This window comes from Rutidosis leptorrhynchoides, chromosome 8 (assembly GCF_046630445.1).
Source record: "Rutidosis leptorrhynchoides isolate AG116_Rl617_1_P2 chromosome 8, CSIRO_AGI_Rlap_v1, whole genome shotgun sequence".
Classification (NCBI taxonomy): domain Eukaryota; kingdom Viridiplantae; phylum Streptophyta; class Magnoliopsida; order Asterales; family Asteraceae; genus Rutidosis; species Rutidosis leptorrhynchoides.
In genome coordinates, this window is record NC_092340.1 from 181,147,042 (window position 1) to 181,165,316 (window position 18,275).

Genomic DNA, 18,275 nt, shown 5'->3' on the forward strand with positions numbered 1-18,275 from the left:
TATTTTTACCATGTTTTTAAAATTAATATATAAATCTTAAATTAATATTGTAAACTTTGTAAAAACAATATATTTAAAATTGTAAATATTTAAAAAATTAATATAAGTTTGGTGTGAATTTATAATATGAATTTTTAAAATTAAGTTTGGTGTGAATTTTTTTATTTTTAAAATATGAATTTTTAAATTTTATGCATTTTAAATTGTAAGTTTGGTGTGAATTTTTAATATTAATTTTGAATTTTATATTTAAATTGTGTGAATTTAAAAACAAAAATTTACTTTATTTCATTAAGTTAAAAATATGATTTTTAAAATTCGTCGTAAGTTGAAGACTAGGTCTTTGAACCGAAATTGCTTTACCCAAGGGAGGGACGAGAACTTTTACTATCATTATTTTTAATCTTATTGAATTAAAGTATGCCAAAAACATTAAAAAACTCAAAAATCTTAGCTTTTAAAACAATCGCTACAAAAAGACAAATTTTAAAATTTTGTCGAAGGACGGACTAGGACATCAATCCGAAACGACCTCGTCCTAAATAAAAAGGGAAACAAAATTTTAAAAATTAATTACTTAATTGTTTTATAAGTTAAAGATTATATAAAAAAAATATATATATACCAAACTCCGCGACTCGCGGAGTTTGGAGGTTTAATCTTCGCGACTCGCGGGAAGATCGAATTACAGAAAAAAATATAAGAGCTGTAACAGCTCAGTTGCACACCTCAAACAAGAAAACTGCGAAAATAACCCTCGAAAATACCCGAAAAATACACCCCAAAATCACAATTTTTAACCGTTAATCATCAAATCTTTTACTAAAATCATGTTGAGAAGGATGCTATCGAGGAATTACTCAAGAAAAATGGTAAATTTCTACACCTAAACACCATTTAATCCGAAAATTAGTGTTCTTGAGCAATTTTTTCCCCAATTTGATTTTGATGCTTTTTAGTGTAATTATGCTTAAATTGTTTATGTATTATACTTGTATAACCTAGATTGATGCTATTTAACATGATTAGAAGCCTTAAACTTCAAATTTTGAGTAATCTAGGGTTTGTGTTCTTGAGCAAATTTGGGGCTTTTTGATATAAACAGGTTATGGCCGATTTTTGTCATGAATTGTTGCTAAATTAAGTAGTGTAACATGTTTAGGTAGTTAAATAATCCAAACTTTGAGCCTAAACATGATTTTGAGAATTAAAGTGGACTTTTTCAAGTCTAAAATTCATGAACTTGATTTTTGAGAGATAATGCCATTTGAAACTTGTTTAATTGCTAGTAATGATTATTTTGACATGTTATTTGAGTTGAATGCTTATGAACTTGGCGAACATTTTCGTATATGCTTATTTGAAAAAGTGTAGATTTGATAAAAATGTGAAAATGAGCTTAAGTTTGATATAAATTGATCATGTCATTGTAATTATTTTGATTGATGATTTTGCTGACACTAATGCATATTTGGATGCACAAAAATTGTGTTTGATGTGTTTTGCAGACTGAAAGGGGTGAATCTTCATCCCAAGCTCGCAATGCTCCTGCTGAGAATGCGGAACAACAGGAGGTGGATAACTACTACAAGCAAGATATACCTCATCCAGTCATGACCTTATCTGATATGCACTTGGAAGATTTGCACCCGAACCTAAGATTTGACAGACTTTGGATAGGTTATCCAAAATACCAAAGGGGTTTGCATACTCTTCATTCTAAGGTTGTTGAGATACCTAGGGTCATAGAATGGGGACCATTAGAAGCTGTAGAATTGGCCGGGCCAATTAGGGAATTACTTGTACAGAGGTATGGTAATTCTACTTTTAATGACTGGGTACGTTTATTCACCATGCGTAGACCTGTATATAAAGTATGGTGTGAAGAATTGTTGTGTAGTATAGAATTAAATGATCGGGTAGCTAGTTTAACCGATCGATCTTTTATTAGATTTTTGTTAGGAGGTTCGATGCGCCACATGTCTTTACTAGACATGGCTCAGGCTTTACGTATATATACGCCTGAGGAGTTAGCATCTGCCGATTGTAGAGGGTTGATACTAAATGGTAGAAAAATAGATGAAAATTTTGATACACACGGTGTATGGAGTCAAATGACAAGCCATCACCAATTCAAAGGGGGAAATTACTCTTATTTGGATATAGATAGAGCTGAATTAAGAGTGATTCATAGGTTTTTAGCTAATTCGATTACACAAAGAGGTAAGAACAAGGAAAAGGTAAATGAACAGGATTTGTTTTACCATATGTGTATTCGAGACCCACAAAGCGCTGTAAGTATACCTTATTGTGTGGGTTATTATTTATCAGCTATGGTTTGGGGGATGAGACCGCATAGCATAATAGGAGGTGGTATTTTTATTACTTTGATTGCTGAATATCTCGGTGTGGATATAAGTCGGGGGGGATTATTAGTCGAAGAACCAGAACCCCGCGATACTATAGGTTTAAATGTATACCATGGTGCGAAAGTTTTGAAGAGGCGAAATAACGCCGCAGTACAATACCATGGTAGACATCCACAGGTTGAGAGAAACCAACAGCAAGGTAATGTAGGAGGGGGAAATGAGATGCAAGAAATGCAAAGGTTTATAGCTTCACAGGAATACGAAAATGCTAGACAGAGAGCATTTGAAGATTGGCAAGTTCATCAAAACCAAATCATAGCTCATTGCCAACATATAGGTAGAAACTATATTCCTACACCAAAACCCATATTCCCTCCCTGGTCTATAGAGATGCAACCACCGTATCCTATGTATAACCCTGCCGAAGCATTTTATAGCACCTATGGTTATGCTTGGAACCCCTATTGGTACCAGTATCATCCCTAGTCTACTTAGTTTTATTTATTTTGTAATTTGTAATGTTGATACGTTTAATACTTATGTTAATATTGTAATAGTTTTTATAATTTTCTAACTTTTATTCTTAGATTTTAATAATTTTTGAATGTGGGGTAATATACCAAACTTCAAAAATATGTATATATGTTTGCAGTTTATCTTATGTACACAACAGGGTAAAACAACGCATTTTCAAAGACTGGCATTAAGTTCAGCAAAAGCAACTAATTTTGACGACAAGATGCAAAATATATGTGAAATAACAACAAGACGGAATGAACAAATGATGTGCACCATTTATCATTCAGCAAACAAACGCCAATATATTTGGAAACTTTGGTAAAAATTTAATCATTTTCACACAAATCACCCTCAATAATTTAAATTGTTACTGATTTCTTGCAAATGAGGGCATTGCAAGATCTTAAGTGTGGGAAGGGGTTAAATTCTTTCGGATTTTAAAATTTTTATCTTATACACTTGGTTACCATTAGAAATACTAGTAAAGCAGTAGTTGTATTAGAATCTAGTGCTCTCTGATAATAAAGAACAGCCCTAGTCTTATATACGGACTACCCAATTCTAGTAAAATTTTACAAAATTTCCAATTAAATGAACTCAAAATCATGTTTATACATATTTATGAACGATAAAACTAGGTTATAACACCAAAATTATTGTTACCTCGAAAAGGACATAAATTGAGAAACAAACCAAAATGTTAAAATTCATTTAAAATGGAATAGAGGACGATAAAAAAGGAAAATAAAAGCCAAGTGTGGGAAAAATTACCAAGTTATCTTAAACATATGCCACATATTTTTGTACAAATAACTGAAAATACTTTTGCTTTGGACTAAACAAAAAAGTTTTACCTGATTTACTGTAAGAAAGATGGATCTACACGATGAATCAATTCCATCATTAAAAGGAAGTAAAGTCTTCCGAAAAAGACACGCGCTTCTTGATTTAGGTCATGAAGTTGTCATCCAGACCAGCTGTAGGTTGACAAAAAATCTAGAAAAGTCATCACTAAAATCAGCAGGAAATCCACGGACCTCAGCATTAAACAGGGTCGCCAAGTGGTCAGATTTATCCTAACCATGAGAAGGATTTATCTCGTAAAATGGGGGGGCACCATGCAAATTAGCTGGATAAGACTAATAAATCAGATCCCCAGAAATGATAATCTCCTTAAAAGATCAAAAATCAGCTTTTAAGCCTGATATTACTCAATCCTAGAGATTGACCTTAAAGATTGAGAATTCAAACTCATGGAATTCAATGATATCTAAACTCGAGCTTGAACGAGAAAATATTTTGATCAAAATTACAAACCGATTTGTTTTCTGAAAACCCTATTTTCAATGCGTTCATTACCATTGAACGTAAAATCCTAGGAATTCACCTGGAATTCATTAGGTCACCTGAACCAAATCGGGTGTCAACCGTAAGAACGGTGGTTGCATAGTGGTCAAAGACAGGACCTTGTGCCAGACCGAAAAATTATAAGGGTGAGCTTTACTATTACTCCTACCAAGGATAGTAATTGCGTCCGACACGTTATAGACCATAATTAAAAGCATGTCAGGGGACATTGCCTTAACAGTTGCTTGTTCAACGCTTTCCTTTACAACCGGACGGCAGTTTACTGAAAGGTAATATACGGGACAAGTAAACTGGACGTGTTGCTTTCCAAATACATGGTTAGCAAGTGGGTGACACAAAACCGCAAGTTTTGAGCTAAAATTTTCAAATCTGAAACCCACCAAACCCACAAAAATATTTTGCAAACACCGGTAAAGGGTTATTCCGGAAAACTTATCTAGGGTAAAAACTAGATTTAATTTTCAAAAGATCAAATGTTTTCATAAAGATCCAATTTCCTTAATGGATCTAAAATTTTATAGTCATGTGGGACTGTAAACCATATCGTTACTACCATTGTTTATACCGCCGTATAGAAATCACTGATGTACAAAGTGTGAAGAATAAAGAAGTGATTCTAGTATTTCAAGACGATATTGCTTGAGAACAAGCAACGCTTAAGTGTGGGAATATTTGATAATGCTAAAAATGAACATATATTTCATAGCATTATTTCTCAAGAAAGACAAGCTTTTAGTTGCAATTGTTCTATTTACAAGTGATATTCGTTTAAAAAATAAAAGGTGAAGACAAAAGACAGATTCGACGAATTGAAGACGCAAACGACCAAAAAGCTCAAAAGTACAAAAGACAATCAAAGAGGTTCCAATTATTGATAAGAAACGTCTCGAAATTACAAGAGTACAAGATTAAAAACGCAAAGTACAAAATATAAAATTGTACGCAAGGACGTTCGAAAATCCGGAACCGAGACCAGAGTCAACTCTCAACGCTCGACGCAACGGACTAAAAATTACAAGTTAACTATGTATATAAATATAATATAATATATAATTAATTATATTAATTATATATATATTATATTTATAAATAAATCGTCTGCAAGAAAGACTCCAAAAGCTGGTGAGCTGTATTTACAAACTCCGCGACTCGCGGAGTTTGAAGGCAAAAAATGCCGCGAGTCGCGGAGGCCCAAACTCTGAAAATCCCTATAAAAGCAAACGAATTCTGATCGCAAAAATCACCAATATATCCATCTCTCTATCTATATCGTAATATATATATATATATAATTTATATTTTAATTTTAATTTTAATTTTAAATCCTAATAATAAGGGTATGTTAGCGAATATTGTAAGGGTGTAAGTCGAAATTCTATCCGTGTAACGCTACGCTATTTTTAATCATTGTAAGTTATGTTCAACCTTTTTATATTAATGTCTCGTAGCTAAGTTATTATTATGCTTATTTAATCCGAAGTAATCATGATGTTGGGCTAATTACTAAAATTGGGTAATTGGGCTTTGTACCATATTTGGGGTTTGGATAAAAGAACGACACTTGTGGAAATTAGACTATGGGTTATTAATGGGTTTTATATTAACTAAACAATACCTTGTTAATTTAATATACAAACTTATAATTTGACGTATTTATATATAACTACATACGCTTGACTGGGTACGGTGGGCGGGATATCTATAAATACCAATAATTATTCATTTTACCGGATACGGAACTGGATTAATAGTTAATAGACTTGTTGAAACAGGGGTGAATTACATTCAAGGGTAATTGGTGTAATTGTTAACAAAGTAGTAAAACCTTGGTTTACACGCAGTCGATAACCTGGTGTATTCATTAAACAAAGTATTAAAACCTTGTTACAATTCGAATCCCCAATTAGTTGGAATATTTGACTTCGGGAATAAGAATAATTTGACGAAGGCTTTCGCTCTTTATATTTATGACTGATGGACTATTATGGACAAATCCGTATGGACATATTAAATAATCCAGGACAAAGGACAATTAACCCATGGGCTTAAAATCAACACGTCAAACATCAGGATTACGGAAGTTTAAATAAGCATAATTCTTTTATTTCATATTTAATTTCCTTTATTTTATATTTAATTGCACTTCTAATTATCGCATTTTTATTGTTATTGTATTTAATTGCACTTTTAATTATTGTACTTTTTAATTATCGCAAGTTTATTTTATCGCACTTTTATTATTCGCAATTTCATTATCGTTATTTACTTTACGCTTTAAATTAAGTCTTGTATTTATTATTTTACATTTGGTTTTAACTGCGACTAAAGTTTTAAAATCAACAAACCGGTCATTAAACGGTAAAAACCCCCCTTTATAATAATAATATTACTTATATATATATTTGTATTTTTATAAAAGTAAACTAATATAGCGTTAAGCTTTGTTTAAAAAGATTCCCTGTGGAACGAACCGGACTTACTAAAAACTACACTACTGTACGATTAGGTACACTGCCTATAAGTGTTGTAGCAAGGTTTAAGTATATCCATTCTCTAAATAAATAAATATCTTGTATAAAATTGTATCGTATTTAATAGTATTTCCTGCAAAAATTAATAGCTATTTCGTATACACCTCGCGAAACATCATGCATCCACAAAGATTAACTTCCCACTGCGTGCATGTTTGATATTGACGATAAGTGACTTTCCTGCTTATTCGAATTTATCGGGTTAGAGCAATAAAGGTAAATTAGCTTTTCCTTTTTGCCATAAGGAAACCAAATCAATACGGTTATCAAACTCCTACAAAGAAAGCTTCATGGCACATCGTCGCTGGTTGGAGTTGTTGCATGCTTTTCGTTGCTTAAAAGATTCTTTTGATAGCACGGAAGAACGTGAAGGGCCACCGCATTGCTTAATAGGGAAAGAAGTGCTTGCGAAGCTGGAAGGTTTTAATATATAATTTGGAAAACTTGTGAAGGATAACCCATCCTTACCATATAACTAGAAGAAGAGAAGTTTTTTTTTTTTTAGTTACCATACTGGAAAAATAACGTAATACGTCATAATATAGACGTAATGCATACTAAAAAGAATGTATGTGATAGTGTCATTGGAACTTTAATGAATATAGGTGGAAAAACCAAGGATCATTTAAAAGCACGTCGTGATTTGAAAAAAATGCGTATTAGACCTGAACTTCATTGATGTCACTATAAAGATACGGCCGAAATGAACGTTTAATTCGTGCAGTGTCATTAGGCCGCAGGACATCCTGTTCAGTTGATCAAGGTAGCACACAGTGGTTTTGTTTATTTATATTATGCGGGGCCTAAATTTACTTTTACTTTCTAAGGTGTAGAAGGTGTAAGTTAACCTAGTGTCGTGTTTTTTATGGATTAATGAATTGAAGATCAAGTGAAGAATTATCTTTTAGTTAAAATACCTAGATAAAGGATAGTAGTTGGTTTAAGCTAAAAGTCCTAAGTGCGGAAAAGTAAATAAACGGAAGGATATCCGGAGTATGCAGATAAGGGAAATGTTGATCAAGATATCAGTGTTGGGTTAGGGAAAGGTAATTATGCTTATGTTAAGACTATGCATGGAATGATGTAGATCTGGTTGGATGAGCCAATTGCACAGACCTTGTAGTGACCCGGAAATTTCCGATAAAATTTAAACTTTAATCTTTATATGTTTCCTACACGATAAGCAAAGTTTGTAACGTTGAGTTTTAAAAATTTGGGAACTAGGTTCATATAATCAATTACCTTGACTATCCCCGAAGATTCACGAACCAATGTTTGTAAATAAATATATATATTTATATATAAATGTATGTACATATAATAATAAAATATAATATAAACATTAAAATTAATTATGCGAAATAAGATATGAAATAATTAAGAGTAATTTAAAATGAAGTTATATATATATAACAATATTAATACATTCATAATTACATATATGAGATAACTAATATGCAAACACAATTATATTATATATATATATATATATATATATATATATATATATATATATATATATATATATATAAAGATTTAAAAATTTAGTATATGGAATTATGTAGTGTATTATATTCCATAATCAATAACATATAGTATTAAGATATTAAATTTAATTGTTATAGTAATATTATTATTATTATTACTTTCAATACTAATATCAATATTAGAAGTATTTAATATTAGTATTCTAATACATAATAAATATATATGAAATTTAATACATATATTTTGTTATAACATTCTATCATTAATAACCATTATTTAGAAGTATTATTAAAAGTATCATTTTCTCTATTCTTATTATTGTCATAAGTATTAATATTATTATTAGTAAGTATTACTATCATAATTATTAAAATAAATATAGCATCATTTTATTATTAATAAAATCAGTATTTTTATAGTTATTATTATTAGTATTTATTATTTTTAATGTTATTATATCATTATCAATATTTTTTTCTATTATTTTTCTCTACTAATAATATTATTATTTATTTTTATTAAAAACAGTATAATAAATATATTTATATCTATCAATCGCTATTACTGATAAATCAAATAATATTCGGAATCAAATACCAACAAAATCTGTTACGAGTTCCTATCAGGTCAATATTCGATCTGTCTTCTTGTTTGCTTTAATAATGCTAGTCGACATCCCTCAATTATAAACCAATTTTATCCCTTATCAGAAAAATAAAACAGATACATTTATTTTAGCTCGTTACCTCCTCTGTTCCTTCTACTTTTCACACATAATTCAATTACGAATTATTTCTCAAAAACTAAAAATGCAGAAGTGATCTAATTTATGTCGTGATACTTTCTGCAAAGTTTCAAAACCTAATTCATCTTATTGAGTACGAATTTCGGAGTCAAACGTTTGGGATTAAAAAGTCAATCGATGTGTCAACCCAAAAATTCGAGATTTTTGTTATGTTTTACGTTCAATTTAGAGTACAGGAAGTTTATAAGGGAGATTTAAAACCTTTTTCATGTTGACACCGTGGGCTATAACAGCCTTTAATGGCGAGTTCGATTTCCAGATTAATAAGAATGTTCTTCGCGTCTGTTTCATTTAAATCCTTTAATCCCTTTCTGATTTAAGTAATTTCAATACTCCCAATTATTATTATATCACTTATAAATCCTAAAATATATTATAAAACATATTATAACTTAAGTTTGGATACTGGTTCAATTGTTGGTTTTATAAAGAAGAAGAGAGAAAGTAACAGATGGATAAGAGTTAAATATTTATGCGTATGGATATAAATCAGAAAATGGGCGATAGCCCAGACGGTTAAGGGAGTGAGCGGGTGTCCGGGAGGTTGCGAGTTCGAGTCCCGGCTCTGACGGGTTATTTTTTTTAGGACTTCAAAGGTAGTTTTTCAAATTTATTATTATTGTTATTGTTATTGTTATTGTTATTGTTATTGTTATTGTTATTGTTATTGTTATTGTTATTGTTATTGTTATTGTTATTATTATTATTGATGTTACTAATACAAAACTATTACTAGTAATCATTTATTGTTATAGTTATTGTAAAGATTATAATTATTATCATTAGGATTATATTTAAAAGTATTATAATTATCAGTAGTATTATTAGTATTGTTATTAATTATCATTAACATTATTATTATTACTACCATTATCCTTTATTAGTAACATAGTTACTATAATTAGTATTATTGTTACTACTTAAATAAGTACCATGAGAAAAGATTATCGTTTACTAATTTTTATTATGATTATAGTTACAAACGTGATTATTATTATTATTATGAAAATAGTTATAACCTTAAGTGATAGGAACTATAAAAATAGATTACAAATTTAACACGAAGTTTATGCTAAAACTTATTATTACTAACATTGTTATTATTATTATCATTATATTATTAAAGAAAAGTATCATTATATTTGAAAATTATCAAAGTTATGATTTTTATTAAAAACTATCATTTTTATCAAAAATTAGTAAAGTTATTATCTTAATCATTATTAAAATTAACACTACTATTGTTATTAACATTACTGTCATTAGTATTATCATTCTTATCATATTAGTATTATTACGAATAGATATTTTTATGATAATACATTACAATAATATTAATGTTACATATCACTATATTTTTTTTTAAATGATAATAACTAAGCTATATTTTATATATAAAATATATCAATTAATATATAATCATATATATACATAAACCCTAATATAACTTAGTATTACCAATATGTTAAAATGAATATTAGTGATATAAAATATATAAAGTAAATATATTAAATGTATCTATATCACACATAATATAACAAGTATGATTATTAATAATAATATATATAAACTTATTCGACTACGAATATGTGTATTGATAAATATGCAAATGATATAGGTTCATGAATCCGAGGCCAACCCTACATTGTTCAATATAGTCATATGTATTTTTACTACAAAATACAATACTGTGAGTTTCATTTCCCTTTTACTCATTACATTTTTGGGCTGAGAATACAAGCACTGTTTTAATAACTGTTTTACAATATTTATATGCGTGAGTTTCATTACTCCCTTTTTAAATGCTTTTGCAATATATATTTTTGGGACTGATAATACATGCACTGTTTTTATAACTGTTTTACGAAATAGACACAAGTAATCGAAACTACATTATATGGTTGAATGATCGAAATCGAATATGCCCATTTTTATATAGTCTGGTAATCTAAGAATTAGGGAACAGACACCTTAATTGACGCGAACTCTAAAGATAGATCTATCAGGCCCAACAAGCCCCATCCAAAGTACCGGATGCTTTAGTACTTCGAAATTTATATCATGTCCGATGGAGGATCCCGGAATGATGGGGATATTCTTATATACATATTGTGAATGTCGGTTACCAGGTGTTCAATCCATATGAATGATATTTTGTCTCTATGCACGGGACGTATGTTTATGAGAAATGGAAATATGAAATCTTGTGGTCTATAAAAATTATGAAATGATTATTTATGTAAACTAATGAACTCACCAACCTTTTGGTTGACACTTGAAAGCATGTTTATTCTCAGGTATGAAAGAAATCTTCCGCTGTGCATTTGCTCATTTTAGAGATATTACTTGGAGTCATTCATGACATATTTCAAAAGACATTGCATTCGAGTCGTCGCGTTCATCAAGATTATTATTAAATTAATTATAGTTAGATATATTATGAAATGGTATGCCTGCCGTCAACTTTTGATGTAATGAAAGATTGTCTTTTCAAAAACGAATGCAATGTTTGTAAAATGTATCATATAGAGGTAAAGTACCTCGCGATGTAATCAACTGTTGTTAATCGTTTATAATCGATATGGACTTCGTCCGGATGGATTAGGACGGGTCTCTACAGTTGGTATCAGAGCGGTGGTCTTAGTGAACCAGGTCTGCATTAGTGTGTCTAACTGATAAGTCGTTAGGATGCATTAGTAAGTCTGGACTTCGACAGTGTCTGCATGACAAAAGTTTTGCTTATCATTTTTGTCGGGAATCATCTATTTATCATCCTTAGAAAATTACCTGCTTATCATTCTTAGTCTAGACACATCTTACTGCAATGATTGCATGAATAGTGTGTAGACAAAATTCGTATCTTAGCGTATTTTCTAATTCATATCTTAACATATCTATTACTGTAGACTTTGTCTGACAACTTTCGTAGATTCCTCCGTAACTTATGGGATTTTAGTATTTTATATACATATGTAAATTATGTATTGCAGGGTACTAATCTACATCCTATAATCTACTTCTTATCTAAAATCCTTCATCTGATTGTACGAGATGAATCCCTCAACCAGTTCGAGTCCCTCAGAATTCGATAGCTATTCCGATAGTTATTCCGACAGCTATTCTGACATGGATATTCACCTAAGCTCCGAAAGCAGTGTCACCAGAATGAATCAACCAATTATCCATCCCCAATTCATCTGATGAGTTCGTTGTCTACTTAATCATTAGAGACAAGAAGAAGCGATCCCTTTCATTCACCATATTGTCCTCTGGGCGAAGAACCCGAAACATTCACCGGCGAACCAATCCGAAACACCATTCTCAATCTCATTTCCCGAATATCTCACCACGATTATATTCTATCTAAAATTCTAAACCTTTTTCATCCGCTCGTTCCGACCGACAATCATCCTGTAGTAATGGAAAAACTCAACGAGCTTCGCGCCCGAGTTGTAACCTTGGGAAATATGGTGCAAAATGTACCAGCTTCAGCAACATCACCGGCACCAACAGTACCATCAGCAATTGCACCAGTATCATCAACAATCCATGCATCAACATATCATTCTGTACCTCGAGTATAATCATCGTTCTACATGACGTTCTCCATCATTTATCTTCGTTTGACATAGCGATTATGTAATCTCTAATGTTTTAGAGATTATATATTCTTGTTCTAGCGGTAAATCAAATGAGTTTAATATCATATTAACTCATTAAGTTTATGATTATATCTGAAGAAAATATATATGTATATATGTTTTCATAAAGATTGTAATTAAAAATTCTTTTGTACAAACTGTTAATGGTAAAAATATTTTAACGGGTAGGTAATACCCGAGGAATATTTAGATTTCACATTAATAAGTTACACTGTACATTCTTTCAAATCTGATTCAACAGTCATTTACTATCCTATTTACATCCACAGATATATGTATCCGTTTACAGCAAAATAACCATTTTCCTTCAATTTCATATTTGAATTTTGACCTATCAGAATCCAACAAGTGGCATAATGAAGAAAACATTGGACAAAATAAAATTTGTTAGAAACAAACAAATTAACTATGAGAAATTCTGTTAAGAATCCACGCTAACAAAATCCTAGCTAACTGTTCCTAGCTAACTGATTACATTTTATTTATCGCAATTTAATTATCGCAATTTTATTTATTGTCATTTAATTTCTGTTATTTACTTTACGCACTTTATTTATCGTCATTTAATTTTTGTTATTTATTTTACGCACTTTAAATATCGGGACACGTATACAAGGTTTTGACATATCATATCGACGCATCTATATATATTATTTAGAATCACCATAGACACTCTATATGCACTAATGATCGAGTTCTCTATACAGGGTTGAGGTTGATTCTAAAATAATATATATACTTTGAGTTGTGATCGAGTCTGAGACGTATACGGGTCACGACACGTATTAATTAATTCAAATATGATATATTAAACTATATATGAATTATTGAAATGTCAACTGTGGACTATCGACTGTGGACTAATAAGATTGGACAATTAAAAATGAATTAAAATATTGATTATAACATATGAAACTAAACAATTCTTCAAGTTTGCCACTTGATTTCATCTTAAACCTCATTGTATCTTGACAATTACAATCTGCGTTCAAACCTTTCATGATTCTTGAAAACACCTCAATCAAGAGGATGAACCAACCGCACTTCATCTACGGAGGGAAAGATTTATGCATTTAGTTATGCACATGGAAACTCTCGGCAACTAAGTAAAAGTTTAACACGTAGCCGAGTCAGATCCTTTGGCATTTATTAGCAAAAATAACTTTGCGATCTCTTTTCAAAGTAGCAAATTTTGTCACAGCTTCAGCAAATCAACTTCGACTTTTCGTTTGAAACAACCTTATTATCACCTTGATTATTATGTATGTTCTTTTATTGTTACTGGGGAACCTTCCATATTTTATCATATTACTAGCAGACGTACCAGCAACCTCGTTGCTTCTTGGTTTAAATCTCTCCGATAAATCATTATATTTCTTCATTGAAACTCTATCATATACTCATCCGCATCTTGTAACGAGAACTGCCATAACAATTACCGGGAATCAGCAATCAGTACTTTGAAAACTCACAGCATATCTACATCAACAGTTATATATATGACATTTATCTCTTAGAATTATGATCTCTCATTCTGAAATTCTGAAAAGCACTCGGTCACAAATCAATACTCTGAATGTTAAAAAAGCTGAATGAAGCAGTAGAAACTGTAGATAACCGTAAACGACCATAATCATCGAAAGTTTGATGATAAAGAATAGTATGTTGGAAAAGCTCGGAAAAGTTGGAACTGGAAAATGGATTGAGCTAACCATGAAGGAGACCAAGGAGAAATACAAGTAACATAACATAAATTCATAGAACCCAGATAAATCTAGAACCGTTGAAATCTTTAGTGAATATCTTGCTCCAAAGTCATGTTAAAATCTTGCGGAAAATCTTTCTCCATCAACCATCGAACTTAGAAATTCCAAAATATCATCATCAATATCTTCGATATTTCTGAGGATATTTTCATAAATATTCTCGTCCGAAATTATATACCTCCTCGTGCTTCCTGTGTATCATTATGTTGGAAACATTCAATAGAAAATTTAGTACCGAAAAGCAGATTATGCGAAACTAGGAAGAAAGCCGTGGACAAATCACAAAGAATAAGTTTGACTTCAAAGAATCCAAATGATTCTGTTTCTGTTGAAATCTTTAGTGAATACCTTGCTTCCGAATCTAAACCCTTATGGATAAATCTTCTTCATCACCCATCGATATTAGAAATTCCAAGATATCATCGTATCTTTCATTATAAATATTCTCCATATTTCTGGAGATATTTTTATAACTATTCTTATCTGAAATCATTTATCTCTTCGTGCTATCAGTGTTACATCATATAGAAACTGTTAGTTTCTATATTCTGTAAACTTTCGAGCTTAAAATATGAATGTTATTGAAGTAATGTTGGGAACTGATGCATGAGTTAGTATAATATAATGACACTTGATCAACGTGATTATATTACAATAAGACATGCTGAGTTCTAAATGGAACATGATGATTCACAGATTATAACGTCATCATGTGTCATGTTACATAACTCTTTCATTCTGATTAACTTCTAAACATATCAAGAAAATATATTCTTGATAGTTCTATTCTCAGTGATTCTGGTAGTTTGATAAATCAAATCGTGCTATAACATTCTTTCTTATTTAGAACATTAAATTCATTCGAAACTCCATATCTACGAATTTTGGACAATTACCAGAGATGGCTAATCGTAAAAAGAAGAAACGAAGGGACAAAGCACTAAAAGAAATAGAAAATTGGAGTATAAATCGCAGCAAATATGAGGGAGTATTAACTGTGGATGACAATGATTATAGGAAACAGAAAGGGGGACATTGAAATATAAGGAGAGATATAAAGCCCGATAACAACGCATAAATTACAAACCGTGTATATCAATGTTTATTGCAACATAAAGACACGGGAGAATTAAAAGCACTATAACCCCAAGAGCAAAGTAGAAGTAAGCAGATTTCTCGGGTGAAAGTTGGAAAAGGAGAATGATTGTTACGATAGTAAGGATAAGGACAAGGGATTTGAACTGGATTAAGCATTTCCACAATCTTTTGGATGTATGAACTAAGGAAGAGAGTATGGAAATGGTGAGAATAATGGAACGGAAGAGCTTAATTTATAATGGAAATATCAGACAGAGTAATCGAGGCAGATCACCGTTTTTAATTATAGAGATCTTAATTTCCTTACTCGCCGAAGAATCAAATCTTTTAGATTTCGAAGATTTTCTCGAAATCCCTTGAATTCCAGAATTCAACCAAGACAACGTCAAAAGTTAAAACGAAACTTCATTTATTCATTTCACTCTTTTGTGATAGCTTCATTCGTGCTCTTCGAATAATCGAATTATTTTATCTATATTATTCAATAATGATAAAACTCTATTTATCCGCTCATATTCGTCAGGAAAACATATTTATTATTAGCCATGACGACCTCACTCAAATTTCAGGACGAAATTTCTTTTAACGGGTAGGTACTGTAGTGACCCGGAAATTTCCGATAAAATTTAAACTTTAATCTTTATATGTTTCCTACACGATAAGCAAAGTTTGTAACGTTGAGTTTTAAAAATTTGGGAACTAGGTTCATATAATCAATTACCTTGACTATCCCCGAAGATTCACGAACCAATGTTTGTAAATAAATATGTATATTTATATATAAATGTATGTACATATAATAATAAAATATAATATAAACATTAAAATTAATTATGCGAAATAAGATATGAAATAATTAAGAGTAATTTAAAATGAAGTTATATATATATAACAATATTAATACATTCATAATTACATATATGAGATAACTAATATGCAAACACAATTATATTATATATATATATATATATATATATATATATATATATATATATATATATATATATATATATATATATATATATATATATATATATATATATATATATATATATATAAAGATTTAAAAATTTAGTATATGGAATTATGTAGTGTATTATATTCCATAATCAATAACATATAATATTAAGATATTAAATTTAATTGTTATAGTAATATTATTATTATTATTACTTTCAATACTAATATCAATATTAGAAGTATTTAATATTAGTATTCTAATACATAATAAATATATATGAAATTTAATACATATATTTTGTTATAACATTCTATCATTAATAACCATTATTTAGAAGTATTATTAAAAGTATCATTTTCTCTATTCTTATTATTGTCATAAGTATTAATATTATTATTAGTAAGTATTACTATCATAATTATTAAAATAAATATAGCATCATTTTATTATTAATAAAATCAGTATTTTTATAGTTATTATTATTAGTATTTATTATTTTTAATGTTATTATATCATTATCAATATTTTTTTCTATTATTTTTCTTTACTAATAATATTATTATTTATTTTTATTAAAAACAGTATAATAAATATATTTATATCTATCAATCGCTATTACTGATAAATCAAATAATATTCGGAATCAAATACCAACAAAATCTGTTACGAGTTCCTATCAGGTCAATATTCGATCTGTCTTCTTGTTTGCTTTAATAATGCTAGTCGACATCCCTCAATTATAAACCAATTTTATCCTTTATCAGAAAAATAAAACAGATACATTTATTTTAGCTCGTTACCTCCTCTGTTCCTTCTACTTTTCACTCATAATTCAATTACGAATTATTTCTCAAAAACTAAAAATGCAGAAGTGATCTAATTTATGTCGTGATACTTTCTGCAAAGTTTCAAAACCTAATTCATCTTATTGAGTACGAATTTCGGAGTCAAACGTTTGGGATTAAAAAGTCAATAGATGTGTCAACCCAAAAATTCGAGATTTTTGTTATGTTTTACGTTCAATTTAGAGTACAGGAAGTTTATAAGGGAGATTTAAAACCTTTTTCATGTTGACACCGTGGGCTATAACAGCCTTTAATGGCGAGTTCGATTTCCAGATTAATAAGAATGTTCTTCGCGTCTGTTTCATTTAAATCCTTTAATCCCTTTCTGATTTAAGTAATTTCAGTACTCCCAATTATTATTATATCACTTATAAATCCTAAAATATATTATGAAACATATTATAACTTAAGTTTGGATACTGGTTCGATTGTTGGTTTTATAAAGAAGAAGAGAAAAAGTAACAGATGGATAAGAGTTAAATATTTATGCGTATGGATATAAATCAGAAAATGGGCGATAGCCCAGACGGTTAAGGGAGTGAGCGGGTGTCCGGGAGGTTGCGGGTTCGAGTCCCGGCTCTGACGGGTTATTTTTTTTAGGACTTCAAAGGTAGTTTTTCAAATTTATTATTATTGTTATTGTTATTGTTATTGTTATTGTTATTGTTATTGTTATTGTTATTGTTATTGTTATTGTTATTGTTATTGTTATTGTTATTGTTATTGTTATTGTTATTATTATTAATGATGTTACTAATACAAAACTATTACTAGTAATCATTTATTGTTATAGTTGTTGTAAAGATTATAATTATTATCATTAGGATTATATTTAAAAGTATTATAATTATCAGTAGTATTAT